The following is a 27,379-nucleotide window of genomic DNA, read 5'->3' on the forward strand; positions in this document are numbered from 1 at the left end:
GTCCATTTGCATGAAACGCCTTTTTCCACCTCATTACCTTAAGTTTATATGAGTCCTTATGTGTTAGGTGAGTCTCCTGAAGGCAGCAGATAGTTGGTTGGTGAGTTCTTATCCATTCTGCAGTCCTTTATCTTTTAAGTGGAGCATTTAGTCCATTTACATTCAATGTTAGCACTGAAATGTGGCATACCATTGCATTCATTATGCTCTTTGTTGCCTGAGTACTTTGGTTTGTTTTCTGTTTTTGCTTTTTAACTTGTATTTTCGTTTTATGGGGCCTGTGTGATTTACACTTTAAAGAGGTTCTGTTTTGATGTGTTTCCAGGATTTGTTTCATGATTTAGAGCTCCCTTTAACAGTTCTTATAGTGATGGCTTGGTAATGGTGAATTCTCTTAGCATTTGATTTCTGAAAATAACTGTATCTTTCCTTCACATATGATGCTTAGTTTCACTGAATACAAAATTCTTGGCTGATACTTGTTATGTTTGAGGAGGCTGAACATAGGGCCCCAATCCTTTCTAGTTTGTAGGGATTCTGCTGAGAAATAGGTTTTCCTTTATAAGTGACCTGGTGCTTCTATCTCACAGCTCTTAAGATTCTTTCCTTTATCTTAACTTTGGATAACCTGATGACAATGTGCCTAGGTAAAGATCTTTTTGTGATGAATTTCCCAGGTGTTCTTTGTGCTTCTTGTATTTGCATGTCTAGGTCTCTAGCAAGCCCAGGGAAGTTTTCCTAGATTATTCTCCCCAATATGCTTTCCAAGCTTTTAGAATACTCTTCTTCCACAGGAATATGGATTATTCTTAAGTTTGATCATTTAACATAATCCCAGACTTCTTAAAAGATTTGTTCATATTTTCTTCTTTTTATTTTGTCTTTGTTGAACTGTGTTAATTCAAAGACCTTGTCTTCAAGCTGTGAATTTCATTCTTCTGCTTGTTCAAGTCTATTGCTGAAACTTTTCAGAGCATTTGACATTTCTAAAAGTGTGTCCAAAGTTTCCTGAAATTTTTATTGTTTTTTCTTTAAACTATCTATTTCCTTGAATACTTCTCCCTTTACTTCTTGTATCATTTTTTAGATTTCCTTGCATTGGGTTTTACCTTTCGCTGGTCCCTTCCTGATTAGTTTAATAACTAACCTCCTTAATTCTTTTTCAGGTAAATCAGAAATTTCCTCTTGGTTTGGATCCATTGCTTGTGAACTAGTGTGATTTTTGGCGGGTGTTGATGAGCTTTGCTTTGTCATATTACTAGGATTGTTTTTCCGGTTCCTTCTCATTTGGGTAGGCTCTGTCAGAGGGAAGATCTAGGGCTGAAGGCTGCTGTTCAGATTTTTTTGTTCCACGAGGTGTTCCCTTGATGTAGTACTTTCCCCCTTTTCCTGTGGATGTGGCTTCCTGTGAGCCAAACTGCAGTGATTGTTGCCTTTCTTCTGGGTCTAGCCAACCAGTGAGTCTACCCAGCTCCAGGCTGGTACTGGGGGTTTATGCACAGAGTCCTGTGATGTGAATCATCTATGGGTCTCTCAGCCATGGATACCAGTGCCTGTTCCGATGGAGGTGGCGGAGGGTACAATGGACTCTGTGAGGGTCCTTAGCTTTGGTAGTTTAATGCTCTATTTTTTTGTTGGTTAGCCTCCTGCCAGGAGGTGGCACTTTCCAGAAAGCATCAGCTGTAGTAGTGTGGAGAGGGACTGGCGGGGTCAGGGTCCTAGAATTCCCAAGATTATATGGCCTCTGTCTTCCACTACCAGATGGAAGGACCATCAGGTGTGGGAGGGGCTAGGTCTGTCTGAGCTCAGACTCTCCTTGGGCAGGTCTTGCTGTGGCTACTGTGGGGGATGGGGGTGAGAGTCCCAGGTCACTGAAGTTGTGTACCCAGGAGGATTATGGTTGCCTCTGCTGAGTCATGCAAGTTGTCAGGGAAGTGGGGGAAAACCAGCAGTCACCAGCCTCACCCAGTTCCCATGCAAACTGAAGGGCCAGTCTCACTCCCACCATGCCCCCCACAAGGGTCCCTAGTCTGTTTCCAGGCAGTGGGTGAGACAAGCTTGAAAACTTCCCCGAGGCTTTCTGCTTCCCAGCTGTGAAAGAAAAGGGCTTGAATTCTTCCCCTGCCTGTGAAGTCTGTAAGCCAGATTTGCACCCTCCCCAGAGTTCTGGCCAGGAGGCTTCTCACTCTGTTCAAATTGTTACAAAGCTCAGCTAAAGATTTCCTTCTGCCTGTGGAGTTTTACACCCTGTGGTGTCAGGCAGGAATGGGCTGCCTGGGGACCCAGTGAGCTCCCAGGACCTTTCTGCTACTTCCTCTACCCCTGTGTTTCACTCAGCTTGGCTCTCTAACTTGATTCAGCTCCACGTAAAGTCGGAAACTTCTCCTGCAAACAGACCTTCAACTTCTCCAGTGGGGTGTGTGTTCAAGAGAGGAGGCTCTCCTTTTCCCACTTCCGAGGTTGGGGCGCTCACAGAATTTGGGGTGTCTCCTGGGTCCTGAAGGGCAGTCTGCTTCCTTCAGAGGGTCTGTTGGTCCTCTCAGGATTGCTGGTTTGTTTTTGCAGTCGATCTGGAGCTAAAATTCACAATGCAAGCCTCTGCATGTTGCTCTGTCCAGAGCTGCAATCTAGTCCTGCCTCTTGTCTGCCATGATCCCAAAATCCTCCTGCAGTTTATCTTAACACTCACAATAGAAACTGATTTGGCTGATTTTAGAAAGGAAGGTCCTTTAAATTTTTACATCTTTCTGAGAGCACAGAGTACTTGACTACGCTTCCTCACCCAGCCGTGGCCTGTGAACTCTCTCTCAGAGCATAGCTGCCTTCCTCTGTTTTAACTTTGTGCCTCTCAGTTATCCATAGGGAGTCCATTATGCTATTAGCCAGGGGCATATTTTAACAGTATCATTTCTAATTCTGGCAATAGTTTAAAAATATGTGCACTCCAGTTGGATAAAAATGTTTCTTTGTATAGAATATCACTGTCTGTTCATGAATCTAAACATAGTTCTTTCCTAGCATACCTTCCAAAGATAACGTTTTTTTACTTTCCTCCAATTTTCAATGTTTTATTCAAGGTGATCGAGTTAGACTCAATTTTCCCATCTGTTAACTCTACGCATGGATAATTTGTTTACTTCCATAGAAGTTCCCTTTGTATTACTGTATTATAGTGAATTCAATGAATCATGTAAAAATACTACCAGTTTTCATTTGTTGTGTGCCCACTAATTCTTGAGTTCAGTTAAAATTTGAAATTATTCTTTTAAAATGCCACAGTGCATTTAATTACTGACTTGCTGCTATACAGTTTTTTATTATACTAGAGCTAATCATAGTTTTATTATTTATAAAAAGTTCATTACTAAAAGGTGTTTAATGGTTATCTTCTAGCATTTTAAAATGGCATAGTAGTAATCAGCCCTCAAAGGACTGTGTCTACCTAAGGTTAGCTGAAAAACACAGCAGCCTAATTAGCATCCCAAATCACCACGCTGCCATCTGTTATCTCTAGGAGAAGCAGAAGAAAATGTAAATGTCTGGGAAATAAGGGCTTTATGTGAGAAGTCCAGATTTTTTATTTTATTATTTTTTTCATTTTCCCCACAGTATTTGTAGTGGTACTAACAGTGCCATAATGAAAAGACTTTTTTCTTTCCTGTTATCTTTTTATTCTTGAGAAGCATGTATAAGGAGAAGTGTCAGAGATACCAAAACCATGGAATCATAACATGCATATATCACTTCAGTCTGCTTTTGAAGACCAAAATAAAATGCAAACTAGGTGAACAAACAGAACTTCACACTCTAGAGCTACTCGCCTGACACCTTGTACTGAGATGAACTCATTACAGAAACGACACGTTTTTCAAATAGGTAACATATTTTGCAACCAAATTTGAAAACTACACAGCTCTAATCTTACTGATAGTCACTATATTTATTTTTCACATATAATTCAGTTTCCATAAAAATAATCTATGTTATGATACAAAACAAATGAATGGTGTTGTAATGTTCCGGACTTTAAAGGAAATTAGTTTTTTTTTTTTTTTTTTTTAAATACACTATATTACTCTTTATTCTGCAGGAATTCCTTTATATCAAAAAGAAAGTTAAACTTTCTTAAGTTTAAACTAATGAGGCAATGGGAATATAAATAAGGAAGCTGGTGAAGTACAGTGGCTCATGCCTGTAATCCCAATACTTTGGGAGGCTAAGGTAGGATTATCACTTCAGGCCCAGAGTTTAAGATCAGCCTAGGGAACATAGTAAGACCCCATCTCTGCAAAACATGTAAAAAAACAAAAACAAAACAAAACAAAAAAAATCACCTTAACTGGGTGTGATAGCACACACCATAGTCCCAACTACTCAGGAGGCTGAGGAGAGAGGATCGCTTCAACCCAGGAGTTTAAGGCTGCAGTAAGCTGTTATCATGGTACTGCACTCCAGCCTGGGCAACAGCATGAGACCCTCACTCAAAATTAAAAAAAAAAAAAAAAGGAAAGAGATACAAACTGGTTTGTAATGAAAAGAAGACAATAAAACTTAAACTTTTCTCATAATTTCTATTTTTTCATCCCACCAAGGCAGCCACTTTGAAGACCAAAATCATTTCTGAACTTTCTGTGATTCATGTCAAGAAAGTACTCTGAGTCCATATAAAAAGACAGTAATTTCAATTCCAACTACTTTTGGTACACTGTATATACAAACTGATCAATCAGTTAATAAAGTATTTCAAGGTAATATAAAAATTATTTTGTCTAAGAAATTATAGTCGCATACCCTGGAAATCATGCAATTATGATTTTTAACTTAAAAGGGATCTTGTTTATTTTGATTGTATAAAAATAATATATAACAGATTACAATAAGATGATGAAAGAATAAAATCGCAAAACTTTTTTTCAAATTTTAATAGTGAACTGATAAAATATTTTACATTTTATACTATTGTTTACTTTTATTTCTTTATTCCTGGATATAATTCACTACCAGAGAGAGCATAATAATAAACTTCTAAATGTACATTCTTTCTGGTTTAATCACTTAAGAAAATATTATTGAATACTACTGTATGTTAAGCAACATCTTATAGGCTGGAGTAGATTAAGAATAAATATCTACTGTTCCATTCCCATAGAGTACTATCTACTGTGTGAAAAATATATTAATCATATAATGGCACAATGTAAGGAAAAGCATAACACACACACACACACACAAAATCTGTGTAGACATATGATGAAATCTGACCTAGACTAGGGGGCAGGGGTTCAAATGAAAAACCTGAGGAAGCAACCCTTTACTTAAAGTCTCAAAGATGAAGAGGAGTTAACTGAGCAAAGAGGTCAGAGCTTTTATTTTTTTTTTTTTTTTTTTTTTTTTTTTTTTTTGATGTTCCTGACTCTTTATTTTGCCAATGATATTATATAATTATCTCTTTTTGAAATCATTAAATAAAATTGCAGTCCTTTCCTTTGGTGTGCTAAGGAGTGGTAAGGTAAGAATGAAGCAAAGGAATGGGAAGAACTATGAAGAGTTTTTCCTGGTTCTGTCACTAACATTTGTGACACTTAAGAAACCAAGGGCAGAACAATGTTTAAAAGTAAATACATAACAGCATTGATTCTGTTCAGTAGACAGAAGTATTTGGACAAATTAAGGGAAAAGACATTGATTAAGGTTATTTTTGGTTGTATACCAAATAAAAAAATGCATCATAGGATGCGTAGTGGCATTCCTGGCGTCTGTGCGCTAGAAGCCAGTAGCACATCTCCCTTACTCAGTCATGACAACAAAAAATCTCTCCAGAAAGTGCCCAATGACCTCTTAGATGCAAAATCACTTTCACTGACAATTACTGCTCTAGCATAATAGCAAACAAATCACAACACTCAGGAAAAGCTCAGCTCTTCTAGGTACCACTTGAAACATTTTATTTTAAAAAATATTTTAGCACTTTTAACAGGGTAGGGTTTCAATACCTTGAAAGAAAAAACGTTCTTGCAGGTCTTACCTAATTTATTTAATTAAAAACTCTTTATACATATATGATTAGAATCTGTTTTTCAAAATATCATTTTATTATTTATCTTACTTTTTGGATTTTGATTTTACTAGCATAAAAACTACTATGGGTAAACAGCTCACACTTTTCTCAGTTCTTTTTCTACCTTCTCTAATTACTAGCTGAATTGCCTCTGAAATTCATATATAAAACTGCTTAATAATAGCATCTACATCAATGGTCACTGTAAGAATTGTTTTAGTTACTATGGGCAAAAGCTTTGCATGGTGCCTGGATCTTAGTAAATACTTTAAACCACACACAGAAATACTCTGTATTATGAGAGAGTGTGACATTTTTAAGAAAAAGAAGGCCACAGAAAAAAGAAGTGAGTTATAAGATAAGAAGCTGAAATGTAAGCAAAGGACAATCCATACGGGGCATTGTTCTCAGTCCTAAAATATTGGTAAGCCACTAAATGGATTTATGCCACAAAGTTATATAGTCATATGTGAACTTGAAAAGAGTACTGTGACTGTGAAAGAGATACTGTGTTGTTCATCTAGTTTCCAGGCTGCTGGACTACCCTATAAAGAGGTTATATTTATTTAGAGTTAAGAGCAGCAGATAATGAGCCAAGTGGATGAAGATGAGAAGTTATTTGATAGTATTTAATAAATTGTTACCTATTTTGTAACATTTTTGATTACATAAGCTTGAATAAAATTAGTTTTTTCCATACGTAATACTATGTATATTAATCATTCATGTAACTTTGATAGATTGATAGATTGATTGGTGAGATATGATAGATGAACATATGAGTTTATCTCCTCTCTCTCCCAAACCCATTGTGTTAGTCAGTCATACCCTTTTCTAATGTTTCTACTGCTCCACCTTCCAGGCATATGGAACATACGCCCTTCCCCATCCAACTGAAATTAGGTGGCTGGGTGTGGTGGCTCATGCCTGTAATCCCAGCACTTTGGGAGGCCAAGGTGGGTGGATCACAAGGTCAGGAGATCAAGACCATCCTGGCCAACATGGCGAAACACTGTCTCTACTAAAAATACAAAAATTAGCTGGGCATGGTGGTGTGTGCCTGTAATCCCAGCTACTCAGGAGGCTGAGGCAGGAGAATCACTTGAACCAGGGAGTCAGAGGTCACAGTGAGTCAATATTGTGCCACTGCACTCTAGCCTGATGATAAAGCAAGACTCCATCTCAAAAAAAAAAAAAGAAAGAAAAGAAAAAGAAAAAGAAAAAGAAAAGGAAAGAAAAGAAAAGAAAAGAAAAGAAAAGAAAAGAAAAGAAAAGAAAAGAAAAGAAAAAGAAATTAGGCATGGACATGTGACTCACATGGACTACTGACAAGACTAGAGAAATGGGTCAATGAAATCTTTGAATATGTGGCAACTAAGGTAGATTTTGCAATATTACCATAAACTACCTAGAGAATGTTGGAAAAAGAACCTGACAAAAATGTTAAACATTTCCAAAATTATGAATAAAATCTTGCCATAGAATTTGCAAATGGGTTACAAAATACATATTTAAAAAATTTGTGAGAAATAGTTAAAGTTACTTTAAGCTAACAAAACTGCAACAGCATAATAATTTTGTAGCAATAAAAACAAATTATTAGAAGAAATTAATATCTCAGAGACACATTGAAGGATGAAGTTTTGGATTGTTTCAGAACTCACTAAAACTGAATAAGGAAAGGTTGAACTAAGTTAATGACATTGGGACACTTGGTTTTCCACCAGAAGTCAGGTATACTTAGATGTCCTACTTATACCATTCATATGCCACATAATATGAAATAAAGACCTAAACTATAATAATTTTAGCTATTAAAACCAAACCATACAAACAATAAGAAATCGTTTAACAGATTATGTTTCTGTTCTTAGACAGGCAATGTCTTCTAAATAAGATTTAAAAAGCAAAAGACAAAAATGATTCATGTTAGATATTTGATAGTACAAATTATGCAAGCAGACAGACACGCACACACACAGGACAAAAATCTCCATAGAAAAGGATCAAATCAAGAGACATACTGGGGGAAAATACATATAACACAGAAGGAAAACAAAGAGTATTAGAATATTTTTTAAATTTACGAACTAGTAACATAGATAAATGATATAAACAAATTGGTCCAAGAAATACACAAACACACACAGATACACAATCAATAGAAAATTTTAAAATGTTCAAACTTAGAGTATTTAGGCAAATTTTAATGAAAACAGTGAGATTTCATTCTGTCTTCACTTCAGAAATCAAGTTTCAGAATAATTAAAAGACATGATATTAATTATTTTAAAAATTTCTATTTTTATTACCACATATGTGTGTTTATAAACATGTAGAAAAATGTCTGGAAGGATCTACAACTAACTACTTTCTTCTGGTTTTGAAAAGAAGAAAGCTGTAATGAAGCAGTAGTCAAGTAAGATATTAACCTGTTTATAATACTCAATATATTAATAAGAAGATCGGGTTCACATATTTGTAAAAGTATACATTAATTTTAGAAATATAGAGATCTTTATGATTTAAGAGGAAAATGTTTTGTAAGTATTAAGCCACAATTTATTATTTTTTTGGACAAAATTTTTAACATTTCTGTATTTAAACATCATTTTCTAAACAACAGGAAAGTAAAATGTATATTTGTTTTATTGAGTCAGACAATGGAGGTGAAGCTGTTAAGAAAAAATAAACTCCGTATGAGGTAAGTTACAATACTTCTATAAATTTGCTTGAACTTTGAGGAAAAGTGAGACTAAATTATGTATATATTTTCTAAAATTATGGTATTTAGATAAGCATAAAATATTATCAATCAATGCTTTCTCTTTAGAATGTCTATTAACAAATAAATAAATTACTTTATTGCTTCAAATATATTTTTAATTCTTTTTTTGACTGCCATCTTATTACTATTAAATTTTAATACGTGAGAATTTTGTAAAGGAGTTTGTGTCATCATTCCTTTTAGTTAGTTCTATCATTGGAAATAGATTAAATAAAATTTGTCAACTAGAAATTATGAATATCACAAAATTTAATATTTTTGGAATAACTATTAAAATTATAAAGTTCATAGGAAATGTAAAATAAGATTATATTTTTAATTCTAAAAAGGAATTAAAATATTATTTTAAAATTAATACAACTACTTATACATGTAATTAAGAAATAGTGTAGTTATATTAAAGAACCATAGTATTTCTAATATTTTGAAAGGCATAAGAGAGGTAAAGAAAAGAATTCATAGTCCTTAATGGACCTCTGAAATTCTTTTTTCATTGATTACACTGTACCACAGCTATAATTTCAACTATCTTCAAGAACAGAAAAAGTTAAGTAAAAGAGCAAAGCATGCTGATGTAAAAGCAAATAACAATGCTTGCAAAACTAACTTGTAAAACTTCTCCTAATGTCAAGGAGAAAAGGGAGGAAGAGGTGACCTAACGCTGGCAAGCTGGAGGGCTGTCTTGGGCCAGTTGGATAGAATAGGCATTAGTCAGCTCCTAGTAATTGTTTTGCAAGTATGTTGACCTTATTGCCAAACCTTCAGATAATTTACAAGAATACAGGCATCTGGGCCGGGCACAGAGACTCACGGCTGTAATCCCAGCACTTTGGGAGGCTGAGGCGAGCAGATCACCTGAAGTCAGGAGTTCAAGACCAGCCTGACCAACACGGAGAAACCCTATCTCTACTAAAAATACAAAATTAGCCGGACGTGATGGTGCATGTCTGTAATCTCAGCTACTCAGGAGGCTGAGGCAGGAGAATTGGTTGAATTCAGGAGGCAGAGGTTGCGACGAGCTGAGATCGTGCCATTGCATGATCCAGCCTGGGAAACAAGAGGGAAAGTCCATCTCAGAAAAAAAAAAAAAAAAGATTCTGACATCTGTTTTTGTTTTGTTTTGAATTCAGAAATTACTCTCAGTTAATGTTGTCTTGGTATTTCTAATGTAATGTGAGTCAAAATAGCACCTTCTCACCCCATACATTTGACTTAAATATATGATTATGATTTTCTTTGGATCTGTGGGTATGCTGATACACCCATTGCAGAGTTATTTTGGCACTGCTGGCACATAATATATAATTTAATGCATCCATGTATTTACTTACATTTTACTTTTACCCTGGAATTATCAGCTTCCTAGTGCCCAGTAAATTCTCTAACAACAGTTAAAGAATGGCTTATTTTCCAGTTTCGCAGAGAAATGTCAACTTCTCTATGTTTTTTATTATCTTATATACCAATTCTCTTCCTCTACATGTATCTAGGTTTCTATACTAAAAGCACTGAACATTCACTTTTATATTTTTAATAATTATGTATCTGTTTTATCCACTAAATTGTGAGTTTCCTAAAAGTAGATACATAAATTTTTCATTGTTGACCTTAACCTATGGTCTAAGGGCCTTGTATGAACAGACATTCACAAATATTTGTTGAATTGTACTGGTTTGAATTACAATATGTATTAAAATTGATTTATTTTTTATGTATGTATTTATCATATCCATAAACTTGCCCTGAACCTGTCTATATGTGAAGCCACGTTCTTGGTGCAGATGATACAAAAACATAACAGGTTCTCTGACATCCAAGGAGATTAACATTTAAGGAAATGGACATTGAGAAACATCAACTATACATGTTTTAAATATACTAAAATATAGAAATTGCAATAAATTATGTGCAACTTGCTGTGAGAACATTTTAAACAAATGCTTAACATTTGTCAAGCACTATTTTGACCTATGCACTGTAAATTTGTATTTATGCAAATAATACTTGTAGCAACCCTATAAGGAAGATACTCTTAGGATATATTCCTGGTGAAACACTTAGGAAACTGAGTCACAGAGATGTTAAGCAATTAGCCCAAGTGTCACATAGATCTTATGTGACAAAGCCAGAGTCTACATTTTAATTACTATACAGTTTCACTTTATTACTTGGAGATAGGGGTTAAGGATTAGGGAAGCCCCAAGAAAGATAGAAGGTGATAGTGAGTCTTGAGTTGATTTTAGAACTATGAGATGGCACTTACATGATGAAATAAACAACACCGATGGCTCCTGGGTGAGTGTTGGGCAATTTCCAGGTGGGAGAAACTGCAAATTTAAAAATGTGTCTCCAATATTGGGTATGAGGAGTATAAAAGTGAGAATGAGCTTGAAAATATAAAAACGATACACATCATAAGCTGAGAAATGAGGAGTCACTGAAATGCTGGATTTGGAACTAAGGCTCTCAAACTTGTTATATAAGCAAACATTTTTGGCTATAAAAGTAAAAACAACAAGCTAGAAAACTGGAAAAAATTGAATACTGAGTTAAAACAATGAAAGGAATCAAAAACGAAGAAAAACATTGACGCTTCTAGGCAACGAAGCAAACTGTAAGATTATTTTTTTCTAAAAACATCTGCATTCCCAATGAAGAAAATGATTTTGCCACAAGCGAAATAAAAAGAATATGAAAGAGGGAGAAAAAAATTGAAACCTTGAGAAAGCTATTGACGCAATTTAACTTTGCTCAGTCTGATGGAGTAAGAAGAAAAGATGGAAAGTATCATCAAGAGACCAAGAAAAAGCTGTGGGAAATTACAAAGGCCAGAAAAAGCCTAGTGATTAATTTCCATCTAAAAGTCTATTTTCAAAAGACACTTCGTTTAGAAAAAGTTCTTTTTATAACCATAGTACTAAAATTTTCTATGGCCTTCACCATTTTGTGACTTAGAAAACATTTAAAATGCATTACTGGGGTCTGCTAGTGGTTTATGGGAGCGCAATAAATAATCTCCCTTTTTCTGAACTAAGTTCTGAACAAACTTAAAAATACAAGAATGAATGAAAGTAGAAGAAAGATTAAAATGTTACCAAGTTAATTTTTTTTAAAGTTTTCACAAGTTAAAAAAAAAAAAAAAAAAAAAAAAAAAGAGACTGTTCTGTAGCCATGTCAACAAATAGCCAAGAACAGTTTCATCAAAAGTTTTATACCATTTTGATATTTCAGTGAATAATCATGTCAACTAGGTTTTGCAACCAACCAGTCAATATTAGATACTCCCTTCTGAAAGTCCGCCAGTCAGGAAAGCACCCTCTACAAATATACATCTGTGACTGCCAGCTTATCCACAACAGTCTCACCTGAGTAACCCCTCCTAAAAACGGCATCAAACCTATAAGCTTTTCAAAATCCACTAATCCTAACAGATTAGTACTTCATGCCACCCCAGACACTTATAACATCAGTACTCTGCTCTGCCTTGGAGCTGTGCCTGGCTAATACATCTTTTCCTTACTATACCAAGCAATATATTTAAATTTTCTTTTTTAAATTTCAGATATTGAATAGCAGTTTAATCACCTGTGACAAGTCTTTATTATTGAAATATACTATGTTGGAGGCTCTAAGACTGTGTTAGAGTCAATGTCCTGGTAACTGAACCCTATAAACAGGCAGCTAGCTATCCCAAATTAAACATACTAGATTGGGGGCAAGTCCCACCACTCTGTAGGGCACAGGAACCTGTCCAGATCTGATTGACAGCAAAGTGGAGTAGAGAGGAAGTACTCTTACAAGCAATTTGTTCCCAAAGAGAAAAAGGTAGAAGCTGAATTGAGCATGCCCAGTTTATTTTTCCTAAATTTACAAGTCAGAAAAATGACTGTCCTTTGCCTGAGGCAGAATGATTAAAGAGGCAGAAAAATACCAAGAATGAGTAATGAAAGCAGCAGAAAAAACACTTAGAGGGCAGAGGTAAAGCATTTGTCCTATAATAGGTTCTAGCAATTACTTATTGAATAGAAAATACAAATAAAACTGCAATAAAAATATGTTAGGTTGAAGATAACTATATAATAAGTGGTATGCTAGACTATTCAGGCTGCCATAATAAAATACCATACACAGGCTAATGTTAACACTAAAAGTTTATTTTCTCACGGTTTGTGGAGGCTGAAAGTCCAAGATCAAGGTACCAGTGAGATAGATTTCAGTCCGAGGCCTGTACTCTTGGCTTGAAGGCAGCTACTATTTCACAGTATTCTCACATAACCTTTCTTTCTGAGACCTCTCTTTGTCTCTTTCTGTCTCCCTTTTCACATGAAGTGACAAATCTTCCATGATTAGAGACCCAGCTTCATGATCTCACTTAACCTTAATTACTTCATAAGGACCCTATCTCAAATATAGTCACATTGAGGATTAAGGCTTTAATATGTGAATTTTGGAGGGACACAATTCTGTCACTGCCTCCACCAAAAAATTCATGCTCTTTTAACATGCAAGATACATCTCAAAAGCCTCAAAAGTTTTAACTCAACCTGGCATCAACTCTAAACTCTAAAGTCCAAAGTCTTATGTAAATATTCTTTTTTTAAAAAATTTTTATTTCACTAGTTTTAGGGGTACAGGTGGTCTTTGGTTTCATGCATAAGTTATTTAGTGGTAATTTCCAAGATTTTGGTGCACCCATCACCTGGGCAGTATACACTGTACCCAATATGTACAATATGTATGTCTTTTGTCCCTCACTCCCCTCCCAAAATTCCCCCATGTTCCTAAAGTTCATTATATCATTCTTATGTATTTGCATCCTCATAGCTTAGCTCTCAGTTATAAGTGAGAACATACAATGTTTAATTTTCATTCCTGAATTACTTTACTTAAAATAATGGTCTCCAGCTCCATCCAAGTTGCTTCAAAAGACATTATTTTATTCCTTTTTATAGCAGAGTAGTTATTCCATGGTGTATATATGCCACATTTTCTTTATTCATTCATTGGTTGATGGGCACTTATATATGCCCATCATATATAATTGCAAATATATGGTTGGTTCCATATATTCGCAATTGCAAATTGTGCTGCTATAAACATATGATGTGCCTTTTTCATATAATGACTTATTTTCCTTTGGGTAGATACTCAGTAGTGGGATTGCTGAATTCAATGAAATATAGTTCTACTTTTAGTTCTTTAAGGAATCTCCACACATTTTCCATAATGGTTGTGCTAGTTTACATTCCCATCAGCAGTGTAAAAGTGTTCCCTTTTCACCACATGCATGCCAACCCCTATTATTTTTTAATTTTTAATTACGGCCATTTTTACAGGAGTACAGTGATATCTAATTGTAGTTTCCATTTCGGTTTCCATGATAATCAATGATGTTTAAGATTTTTTTCACATATTTGTTGGTTGGTTGTATATCTTCTTTTGTTAAAGTCTCATATAAATATTGTAATCAAATAATGGGTGAGACTCAAGGCATAATTCATCCCGTGGCAAAAATTATCCAGCTGTGAACCTGTAAAATCAGATAAGTTATATGCTTCAAAAATACAATAGTGAGTTGGGCATAGAATAAACATTCCCATTCCAAAAGGGAGAAATTGAGAGGAAGATAGGGGTGATATGTCCCAAGCAAGTCCAAACCCTAGCAAGACAAATGCCATTAATCTTAAGGGAAAAGAATAACCTTCTTTGGTTTGATGATTTGCCCTTCAGCCCCATAGAGTTGGCAACATCAACCCTATAGCTCTTCAAGAAGTCCCTATCCCTTTGGCTTGGTGGGGCTACCCTTCCCCCACAGCTGTCTGCCCAGCTTTAACTGGGAGGGGGATCCCATCCAATGAAACTGGGGAGAAAGCAGCCTTGTTTTCTGAGCCTTTGATGGGAGTGGCAGCTCTGATGATCTCTGAATTGATTTGTGGGCCATTCTCTCCCTTTCTTGAAGTATCCCTCAAGCATGTTCACAGGCAAATAGCTCTATTGTCCCATTGTATAGAATCTCAGAAGTCTAACAGCCTTTATTCCACTATGCTTTCTCTGTACTATTTAGTTCAAACCAGCAGTGTATTTGCTGGTATAATCCCTGACGTCTGCTGAGGTGACTGGTCACATCTGTGAGTCATACCTATCATATTTTATCGAATGGTTGTCCAGCCACATGCTTAGTTTTCTCTTCAGAACACACTTACTCCATATTTTATAAGATGGATAGGCTGAAAATTTTCTATATGTATGAGTTCTGGTTCATTTTTGCTTAGCAATTCTTTCTATTTATTTCTCTACTCTCACATTTTGCTATAAGCTGTGAAAAGAAAGCAAGTTACTCCTTCAACACTGTGCTTAGAAATATCCTCAGTTAAATATGTAATTTCATTGCTCACAAATTCTACCTTCCAAAAAACATAGAACACAAATCACCTTTATTTTTTTTTTTTTACCAGTTTATAGCAAATATATCCTTTCCTCAATTTCTCAATAATCAATTAGCAAGGCTTACTGGCATGCTCCTGTAGTCCTAGCTACTTCCTAGGAGCCTGACAGGAAGGTTGCTTGAGCCCAGGAGTTGGAGGCTGCAATGAGCTATGATCATGTCACTGCACTCCAATCTGTGTGACAGAGCAAAACTTTATCTCAAAAAAGAAAAATTTTTCAATAATCTATTCCCCATTTTCCATGTGAGATTTCACCTGAATGATTTCCGGCATTTCTATCAATATTCTGTTCATGGTAATATATGTATTCTTTAAGACAATAGAAGCTTTTTCAATAGTTTTCTTCTTTTCTTCATGGGCCCTCTCCAGAACTGACTTTAACATCCATATTTTTACCCATAGTCCCTATGTGGGAAGGTAGGCTTTTTCTAGCATGCACCTCAAAACACTTTGAGCCTCTACTCTTTACTCAGTTTAAAATCACTTCCACAATTTTAGGTAATTGTTACAGAAGCACACCACTTTACAATACCAAAATTTATCAGTCAGTTGGTACTGCCAAAACAAAACATAGACTGAGTGGCTTAAAAAACATAAATTTATTTTCTTATGATTCTGGAGAAAAGAAGATTCTGGTCGGTTTGGTTTCTAGGGATAGCTCTCTTCCTGGCTTGTAGACAGTTGCTTTCTTGATGTGCCCTTCCTTGGTCTCTTTTTGGAATGCATAGAGAGAGAGAGAGAAAGAGAAAAAAAAAAAAAAAAAAAAAAAAAAAAAAAACAAGCTCTTCTGTGTTTCTTATGAGATCAGGGTTTTACCCTTATTATTTCATTTAATTTTAATTACTCACTTAAAAGTTTCATCTCTAAATATAGCCACACTGGGGATTAGGCATCCAACATATGAAATTTGAAGAGATCAAGACATTCAATCCATAATATTTGGATATCTTCTGCCTTTTGGCTGTTGTGAATACTGCTACTGTGAGCATCAGTGTACAAATACCTATCTATTTTTGTCCCTACTTTCATTTCTTTTAAATAGCCAAAAGATTGAATTCCTTCATAATATCATAGCATTTCTTCATTTTTTCCCAACAATTAACTACTTACTATGCAACAGTCATTATTCTGTGTCTTGTGAACAAGCAACAAACATGATGATGCCTTGGATTCTTTCTTTCTCACCACACTCTTCAACCTTAAATCTGTCTAACTCATCATTACTCATCTTTTCAAAATGCATCTTAAATAACTGCCTGTATTAGTTTGTTTTCATACTACTATAAAGAACTACCTGAAACTGAGTAATGTATTTAAAAAAAAAAAGGTTTAATTGACTCACAGGTCAACATTGCTGAGGAGGCCTCAGGAAACTTACAATCATGGTAGAAGGCGAAGGAGTAGCAAGGCAACTTCTTCACAAGGTGGCAGGAAGGAGAAGTGGTGAGCAAAGGGGGAAGAGTCCTTTATAAAATCATCAGATCTGGTAAGAACTCACTCATTATCAATCACAAGAACAGCATGGGAAAACCACCCCCATAATTTAGTTGCCTCCATCTGGTCTCTCCCTTGATACATGAGGATTATGGGGATTACGAGAATTCCAATTCAAAATGAGATTTGAGTGAGGACACAATGTCTAACCATATTATTTCACCCTTGGTGCCTCCCAAATCTCATGTTCCTTTCGTATTTCAAAACCAATCATCATATCAAACCTTCCCAGCAATCCCCCAAAGACTTAATTCATTCCAGCATTAACCCAAAAGTCCAAGTCCCAACTCATCTGAGACAAGGCAAGTCCCTTCTACCTATGATCCTGAAAAATTAAAAGCAAGTTAGTTGATTCCTAAATACAATGGGGGGAAAAGGCATTTAGCAAATACACCTATGCCAAATGGGGGAAATTGGCCAAAACAAAGGGGCTACAGCCCCCATGCCAGTCTGAAATCCAGTAGGGAAGTCAAATCTTAAAGCTCCAAAATGATCTTCTTTGTCTCCATATCACCCATGCAGGTCATGCTGATGCCAAAGGTGGTGTCCCATGACCTTGGGCATCTCCACTCCTGTGGCTTTGCAGGGTACAGCCCACTTCTCAGCTGCTTTCATGGGCTCTCATTGCAGCTTTTCCAGGTTAACAGTGCAAGCTGTCAGTGGATCTACTATTATGGGATCTGGAGGATGGTGGCCTGGCCTTCTTTCCACTGTTCCACTAGGCCATACCCCAGCTGGGACTCTGTATGGGAAATCAGATCCCACATTTCCCTTCCGCATTACCCTAGCAGAAGTTCTTCAGAAGGGCTCCACTCCTGTATCAAACTTCTGCCTGGACATCTAGGCAATTCCAAACATCCTCTGAAATCCAGGTGGAGGTTGTCAAACCTCAATTCTTGACTTCTCTGTACCTGCACGTACAACACCATGTGGAAGCCACCAAGGCTTGGTGCTTGCACTCTCTGAAGCAAGGGCCTAGGCTGCACTTTGGCCCCCTTTAGCCATGACTGGGACACAATGCAGTCCTGAGACTTCACAAGGCAGCAAGTCTCTGGGACCAGCTCATAAAACCATTTTTTTTCCTCCTAGGCCTCCAGCTCCATGATGGAAGGGGCTGCTGTGAAGAGCTCCAATATTCCCTGGAGACACTTTCCCTATTGTCTTGGCAATTAACATCAGGCTCATCATTGCTTATGCAAATTTCTTCAGTCAGCTTGAATTTCTCCTCAGAAAATTTCTCCTCTTTTCTATTTCTCCTCTTTTCTATTGAGGAATTTCTCCTCTTTTCTATTGCATAGTTAGGCTGCAAATTTTCTGAACTTTTAAGCTCTGCTTCCCTTTTAAACATAAGTTCTGATTCAAACTATATCTTTGTGAATGCATAAAACTGAATTCTTTTAAGAGTATCCAAGTCGATTCTTGAACAGTTTGCTGCTTAGAAATTTCTTCCACCAGATACCCTAGATCACCTCTCTCAACTTCAATGTTCCACAGATCTCTAGGGCAGGGGCAAAATGCTGCCTATTTCTTTGTTAACACATGGCAAGAGTCACCTTTATTCCAGTTCCCAACAAGGTCCTCATCTTCATCTGAGACCACTTCAGCCTTGACTTTATTGTCCACATAACTATCAGCAGCTTAGTCAAAGTCATTCGACAAGTCTCTAGGAAGCTCCAAACTTTCCCACAATTTCCTGTCTTCTTCTGAGCCCTCCAACTCTTCCAACCTCTGCCTATTACCCATTTCCAAAGTTGTTTCCACATTTTTGGGTATCTTTGTAGCAATTTACCATATTGGTCTGTTTTCATACTGCTATAAAGAACTGCCCAATACTGGGTAGTTTATTTTTTTAAAAAAAGTTGGGGGTTAGTTGACACAATTCATCATGGCTCAGGAGGCTTCAGGAAACTTACAAACATGGTAGAAGTCAAAAGGGAAGCAAGGTATCTTCTTCACATGGTAGCAGGGAGGAGAATTGCTGAGCAAAGAGGGAAACCACCCCCATAATTCAACTACCTCCATTTTGTCTCTCCTTTGACATGTGGGAATCATGGAGGTTATAGGGATTACAATCTAAGATGAGATTTGGATGGAACACAAAGCCTAAATATATCACTGCCTTTTAAATTAATCTCTGAGTCCTCTCAGCTTGCAAAATCAAGGCCATCCCCTAAAGCAAGAGTGACCAAATATTTCCATTTCCCCAGTAGAACTACTGAGGTTTAAAATTACAAAATTTATAACATCTTTTACTCTCAAAATCATCCCTCTTTGGATGATAGATTTCACAGTCATGTTACCCACAGCCAATTCCTAAAGTGAGACCCTTAAAAAATGTAATACTGTATACTTCTACATGACTATTTTTATTTACTTAAAAATTTCATGGAATTTTTTTCTCTTAATTAAAGGTCATTATTGCTAAAATGTAAAAAATGTAAAATATAAATAAAGAGTAAGTTAGAATCTAAAAATCTATGGAAACATTCACAGAAAGTCATATGCAAAAAAAGGAACAATAAATTTCATATGCTTAAAAAAACCAGTTATATCATTTCTCCTTATCTGTCACTTCCTCTGTCTTTTACCTTACTATGATAAGATTTAAAGGGAATGGGTCAGTAAACTGATTTTGGAAGTATCACCTCACTGTTTCATACTATCAGTTATGAAAACAAAATAAATGAGAACTTTAGTCCAGCAACAAAATAAATTTAAAAAATGGACTGAGGAATTTAAATAATATATATGTGTGTGCATATATATATTTATATATATATGGAAATACTGTTAGTGTTATACTTTGGTGAAAAATATCTCTGTAAACTTGGAATTAATTGAAAAAATAGTACTAAAGAATCAATATATATGGTAACATAAAATTAGATAAGAAGGAACAAAGTGATGTTTATTTGTGATAACAGCAGTTATTGGAGGCTATTCTGTGCCAAGACATTTTCTCTAAGATACTAGAGAAAATTAGATACCTGGGCTCACAAATGGCTAACAGACATGTAAATAGTCATATCCTATATCATGGGATGAGAAACAAAGAGCTACATGTTAATGTCTGTCTACATTTCAGAAATGCTTCCTAATGTTTGTAGCTGCAAAGCACTAAATTGTTAGAAGTCATATTTAACATGCAAATTCTATAGTTCACATTCAAACTGCTACTTTTCAAGAAGAAAGAACATTTCCAATTATTTAAAATAAATTAATTTCTCCTACCCACCATTTATAAATTAGATTCATGGTTCATATACACTCATATCTCTACACACAAAGCATCAGGTTTCTACTAGTAAAGATTTCCTCTTTACAAGCTTCCTCTTACTACTTCAGTAACTTAATGCAATTTTATCCTTGTTTTCACTATTCAGTCTGATCTACTATACTTAAGCCATCTTAATATTTTATTTGTATTATGTGTTTTTTTATTCTAATAAGTATTCTTAAATATTCTATGCAAGGAAGAAAGGGCTCATTCATGTAAGGTAAACCTCAGGTAAGGTACAATTTAGATTATATTTTTTACTGAAATTCTTGATTATATATAATGGACCAATAAATGGTGATCATGTGATTTTGTTATTATTAATTATCTTTTTGTTTCCATTGTGCCTTTATCATTTGGAGGCATTGGCTCTATTGTCATTGGGGCAATACAGTTAAGAGAACTTCCTTAGTACATCAAGGTCACATTTGAGCTTTTACTTTATGACTAATTTTCCCTACTTATCAATGATATTAATCACAATTTTATAATGAAGATAAGACAATATATATTACTATGTAGTTATATAGTCAATTCAGATGGATATGCCATATAAATTCAAATAAGTAACATTCTCATTATTACTTACATTTACTTGCTCATTTCATAAAAGTGACCCGTAGCTTTGCACTCCATGATATGATTTCTCTTGCTATTCCTCCAACTAATGGATGTAGTTGGTACAATATTATAATGTGTTTGTATATAAAAGATCCTATTACATATCATCCTTGAGGGAAATTTTTTGGCATTACTGTTTTCCAAACAATTCCCTCTCATGTAATCTGTTTCACATTATAATGCCCCAGACATATTAACTTATATTTGTAAAAGTTAATCTAATTTTCTTCAGTCTGTCCATATTTTTAGATTCCCATATTCCTTAGCAACAACTCCCAAATGAAATAGCATTGGCAGCATTTTCAAACGATTAATACAAAATTCAAAAAAGTAAGTACCATCAAACTAAAAGAATTAACCTAGAATACTTCCAAGTGTAGTACAGATACATTTGTAAATCCATTTAGCTTACTTCCTTTGATAATTATATTCCCGTATAACTTGATATATTCAAAGCAATATTGAATATTTATGAATATTAAGATATCTTAGCCTCTTTGCACTAGCGAGTGAATCTATTTTATCTTCAAACCTTTTTCATATAAAGACTTAGAGATTTTATAGAAAGGTTTTTGAATTGCTTTTTGTTTTTTGTAGGACTTTCTTATTTTAAAGCAACATAAACCCACTTCAACATAACTTTCAGAAAAAAAAATAAATTTTATTGAAACATATTAAAGAGAGTGGGAAAAAAATCCAAGAAAAATGAAAACAGAAAGACTTCAAAAATGAAGTAAGCCACCATTACATTAGCAATAGGGTATTATAATCCTTAAATCTGAAGTGTCATTATTAATGTGTCTCAGGTTCTAATATCACATTTCTGTCTCACTGCAAATTCTCAAAAGAAATAAACTATTTAGCCCAGCCTGATTACATACCTTTGTCTAATCAAGCATGACCAAGTTGAAAGTGTCATTTGAAAGACAAATATATGGCCAACAGTTCTCCTATTTATGTTTTAGTTTTCTGGTGAAAAGATATATATATTTGGAATTAGCCAGCTGTATTCAATACAAATGATTCCAATTGTGTTGGCAATATCCAAAGCATCGTAATCAAGAGTCAGTCAAACATATGCCTCCTTCTGTCCATCAGGCCCAAACAGGGTGTTGACCTTGGCCACATCAGTGTCATAGAGCTTCTTCACAGCCTGCTTAATCTGGTGCTTTTTGGACTTAAAATCCACAATGAATACAAGTGCATTATCTTTTATTTTCTTTATGCTTGATTCAGTGGTCAGTAGCAACTTCATAACGACATAGTGGTCAAGTTTCTTTCTCTTGGGGATGATGTTCCAAGGATATTTGAGCTGCCTCTGGAGCTGCAGTATCTTGGGCCGCTGGAAGGTGGGTGATGTGCAGATCCTCTTTATTTTTGTGGCTGTGGACTCCTTTCAGCACTGCCTTCTTGAGCTTCAAAGCCTTTGCTTTCACTTTGGCTTTAGGAGGCTTCAGGAGCTTCTTTCTTCATCATCTTGTGAAAAGGCTCTATATATTTTTGAGTAAGTGTGTGAGACTATCAGTGAAGAGACTATGGCAGCACCACACTACCAGGCACCTAAAGCTCTCTTATCCCACCCCAAATGTAAATATGGCAAGCTTGCTATCCCATCACAAACATACATATGGTAGGCTTGAATAATATCATGTAAATATGTTTTTTTCAGCAAATATGAGTTGAACATTTTCTTTGTGCCCACAGCTGAGCAACAGCAATGAGTAAGTGTTGATTGCCTTTAAATTCTACTGAGATTAACAGAGCATAAATGAGTTCCCTTATCATTAAACAAGAAGATTATTGATTACAAAAAGTGTTGTGAAAGATAGAGAATGAAGAGAAACCAAGATTAAGGCCTTAAATTCCCTTTAACATTGGTAAAAGAGACCTTGGAGGAATCGACCTCTATTCTGAAATGTGAATGAGGAGAAGAAACCAGTTATAGGAGGCAGGACCCTTTAGGGAAAAGGTTGAAAGGAGAAATAATACATTGTGTTTGCACACAGAAAAGAGGCACAGCAAGAGCTAAGGACCAGCCTGCCCAACATAGTGAGACCCTGTTTCTACAAAAAAAAAAAAAAAATAAGAAGAAGAATTAATTGGGTTCAGTGGCACGCTGGTAGTCCCAGCTACTTGAAAGGCTGAGGCAGGAGGATTACTTGAATCCAGGAAGTTAAGGCTGCAGTGAGCCAGGATTGCACCATGGCTGCACTCAGCCTGGATGACAGGGAGCCTGTCCCAAAAAACAAGTGAAACAGAGAGAGATAAAAAAGGAAGGGAAGGGGAGGGGAAGGGAAGAAATGGGTGGGGAGGGAAGAAGGGGAGGGAAGAAGGAAGGGAAGAAGGCAGGGAAGAAGGAAAGGAAGAAGGAAGGAAAGAAGGCAGGCAGGCAGGCACTGGCTACAGCAAAATGGAGGACAAAACAGCAGTAGAGTTTGGGAAGATGAGTAGATGAAGTATGGCCTAAGACTTGTAAGCTTATTAAAAAAACAGTTGGGAATCGTTCCAAGATGGCTGAATAGGAATAGCTCCAGTCTGCAGCCCCCAGAATGATCGATGCAGAATATGGGTGATTTCTGCATTTCCAACTGAGGTACCTGGGTCATCTCACTGGGACAGATTGGACAGTGGGTGCAGACCATGGAGCGTGAGCTGAAGCAGGGCAGGGCATCGCCTTACCCAGGAAGTGTAAGAGGCCAGGGGATTTCCCTTTCCTAGCCATGGGAAGCCGTGTCAGATGGTATCTGGAAAATCTGGATACTTCCGCCCTAATACTGTGCTTTTCAAAAGGTCTAAGCAAAAGGCACACCAGGAGATTATATCCCGCACCTGGCTCGGCAGGTCCCACGTTTATGGAGCCTTTCTCACTGCTAGCGCAACAGTGCAAGATCCAACTGTGAGGTGCCAGCCTGGCTGGGTGAGGGGAGTCCACAATTGCTGAGGCTTGAGTAGGTAAAAGGAGTGGCGGGGAAGCTCAAACTGGGTGGATCCCAACGCAGCTCAATGAGGCCTGCCTGCCTCTGTAGACTCCACCTCTGGGGGCAGGGTATAGCTGAACAAAAGGTAGCAGAAACTTCTGCAGACTTAAACATCCCTGTCTGACAGCTCTGAAGAGAGCAGTGGTTCTTCCAGCATGGAGTTTGAGCTCTAGAAACAGACAGACTGCCTCCTGAAGTGGTTCCCTGACTCCTGTGTAGCCTAACTGGGAGACACCGCCCAGTAGGGGCTGACTGACATCTCATACATCCAGGTGCCCCTGTGAGATGAAGCTTCCAGAGGAAGGATCAGGCAGCAATATTTGCTCTTCTGCAATATTTGCCATTCTGCAGCCTCTGCTGGTGATACCCAGGTAAACATGGTCTGGTGTAGACCTCCAGCAAACTCCAACAGACCTGCAGCTGAGGGTATTGACTGTTAGAAGGAAAACTAGCAAACAGAAAAGAATAGCATCAGCATGAACAAAAAGGACATCCACACCAAAACCCCATCTATAGGTCACCATTATCAAAGACCAAAGGTAGATAAAACCACAAAGATGGAGAGAAACTAGAGCAGAAAAACTGAAAATTCTAAAAACTAGAGTGCCTCTTCTCCTCTAAAGGATCACAGCTCCTTGCCAGCAACAGAACAAAGCTGGATGGAGAATGAATTGGACAAGATGACAGAAGTAAGCTTCAGAAAGTCAGTAATAACAAACTTCTCCAAGCTAAAGGAGGATGTTTGAACCCATCGCAAGGAAGTTAAAAACCTTAAAAGAAGATTAGACAAATGGCTAACTAGAATAAACAGCATAGAGAAGACCTTAAATGACCTGATGGAGCTGAAAATCATGGCACAAGAACTATGTGATGCATGCATAAGCTTCAGTAGCTGATTTGATCAAGTGCAAGAAAGGGTATCAGTTATTGAAGACCAAATGAATGAAATGAAGTGAGAAGAGAAGTTTAGAGAAAAAAGAGTAAAAATAAATGAACAAAGCCTCCAAGAAATATGGGAGTATGTGAAAAGACCAAATCTACGTTTGATTGGTGTACCTGAAAGTGACAGGGAGAATGGAACCAAGTTTGAAAATACTTTTCAGGATATTATCCAAGAGAACTTCCCCAACCTAGCAAGGCCAACATTCAAATTCAGGAAATACAGAGAACACCACAAAGATACTTCTCGAGAAGAGCAGCCCCAAGACACATAATTGTCAGATTCATCAAGGTTGAAATGAAGGAAAAAATGTTAAGGCAGCCAGAGAGAAAGGTCTGGTTATCCACAAAGGGAAGTCCATCAGACTAATAGCAGATCTCTTGGTAGAAACTCTATAAGCCAGAAGAGAGTGGGGGCCAATATTCAACATTCTTAAAAAAAAAAAAAAAAAAAAAAAAAAAAAAAAGAATTTTCAATCCAGAACTTCATATCCATCCAAACTAAGCTTCATAAGTGAAGGAGAAATAAAATCCTTTACAGACAAGGAAATGCTGAGAGATTTTGTCAACACCAGGCCTGCCTTACAAGAGCTTCTAAAGGCAGCACTAAACATGGAAAGGAACAACCGGTACCAGCCAGTGCAAAAACATGCCAAATTGTAAAGACCATCGATGCTAGGAAGAAACTACATCAACTAACGGGCAAAATAACTAGCTAACATCATAATGACAGGATCAAGTTCACACATAACAATATTAACCTTAAATGTCAATGGGCTAAATGTCCCCAATTAACAGACACAGACTGGTAAACTGGACAAAGAGTCAAGACCCATCAGTGTGCTGTATTCAGGAGACGCATCTCACGTGCAGAGATACACATAGGCCCAAAATAAAAGGATGGAGGAAGATCTACCAAGCAAATGGAAAACAAAGAAAAGCAGGGGTTGCAATCCTAGTCTCTGAAAAAAAAAAAAACAGATTTTAAACAAACAAAGATCAAAAGTGACAAAGAAGGACATTACATAATAGTAAAGGTATCAATTCATCAAGAAGAGCTAACTATCCTAAATACATGTGCACCCAATACAGGAGCACCCAGATTCATAAAACAAGTCCTTAGCAATCTTCAAAGAAACTTAGACTCCCACACAATAATAATAGGAGACTTTAACACCCCACTGTCAATGTTAGACAGATCAACAAGACAAAAGATTAACAAGGATATCCAGGACTTCAACTCAACTCTGCACCAAGCAGACCTAATAGACATCTACAGAACTCTCCACCCCAAATCAACAAAATATACATTCTTCTCAGCACTACATCACACTTATTCCAAAACTGATCATATAGTTGGAAGTAAAGACACCTCAGGAAATGTAAAAGAACAGAAATCACAAAAAAACTGTCTCTCAGATCAGGAGGATCTCCATTGAGATGCATGGGACCCTGGAGGACCAGCTCAGCCACCTGTGGCAGTATGAGAAGAGCATCATCAACTATAAGCCAAAGATTGATCAGCTGGAGGGCGACCACCAGCTCATCCAGGAGGCACTCATCTTCGACAACAAGCACACCAACTACATCATGGAGCACATCCGTGTGGGCTGGAAGTAGCTGCTCACCACCATCACCAGGACCATCAATGAGGTGGAGAACCATGTCCTGACCTGAGATGCCAAGGGAATCAGCCAGGAGCAGATGAATGAGTTCTAGATCTCCTTCAACCACGTTGACTGGGATCACTCCGCACACTGGGTCCCGAGGAGTTCAAAGCCTGCCTCATTGGCTTGGGTTATGATATTGGCAATGACCCCTAGGGATAAGCAGAATTTGCCTCCATCATGAGCATTGTGGATCCCAACTGGCTGGGGGTAGTGACATTCCAGGCCTTCATCGACTTCATGTCCCACGAGACAGCTGATACAGATACAGCAGACCAAGTCATAGCTTCCTTCAAGATCCTGGCTGGGGACAAGGACTACATTACCATGTACGAGCTGCACCATGAGCTGCCTCCTGACCAGGCAGAGTACTGCATGGCACAGATGGTCCCCAACACCAGCTCCAATTCCATGCCAGGTGCTCTGGACTACATATCCTTCCCCACAGTGCTATGTGGCGAGAGTGACCTCTAATTCACCTCACCCAGCCCGCCCTCGTCCCATGTGCCATGCCCTGCCTTGCACCTCCACCATCGCCCATCTCCTGCCTAGGTTTGGTTTCAGCTCCCAGCCTCCATCAGGCGAGCTGGGGCCCACATGGCATCGAGCCTCCCTGCCTGGGAAGTGACAGTTTACAAAATTATTTTCTGCAAAAAAGAAAAAAAAAGTCACGTTAAAAACCAAAAAAACTGCATATTTTATTATAGAAAAAGTATTTTTTCTCCACCAAATGGAAAAAAAAAGAGGAAAGATTAACTATTTGCACCAAAATGTCTTGTTTTGTTGTGACATAGGAAAATAACCAAGCACAAAGTTATATTCTATCCTTTTTACGATTTTTTTTCTTCTATCTGTTCCATCTGCTGTATTCATTTCTCCAATCTCACGTCCACTTTGGTGTGGGAGTTGGGGTAGGGGGTACTCTTGTCAAAAGGCACATTGGTGCATGTGTGTTTGCTAGCTCACTTGTCCATGAAAATATTTTATGATATGAAAGAAAATCTTCTGAAATAGCTTTTTTAAGGAAGAGAATTTATGTGGCTTCTCATTTTTAAATCCCCAGAGGTGTGACTGGTCTCTTTCTCAAAACATACTTTAAAAATTTTAATAT

General features: G+C 36.9%; 1 pseudogene; it reads left to right on the forward strand.

Moving 5' to 3' along the window:
* The first annotated feature begins 21,976 nt into the window (after positions 1-21,976).
* On the forward strand, positions 21,977-26,742 carry LOC104677079 (annotated as a pseudogene).
* The last annotated feature ends 637 nt before the right edge of the window (positions 26,743-27,379 follow it).

Source organism: Rhinopithecus roxellana, chromosome 10, assembly GCF_007565055.1.
Source record: "Rhinopithecus roxellana isolate Shanxi Qingling chromosome 10, ASM756505v1, whole genome shotgun sequence".
In the NCBI taxonomy this organism is placed as follows: Eukaryota; Metazoa; Chordata; class Mammalia; order Primates; family Cercopithecidae; genus Rhinopithecus; species Rhinopithecus roxellana.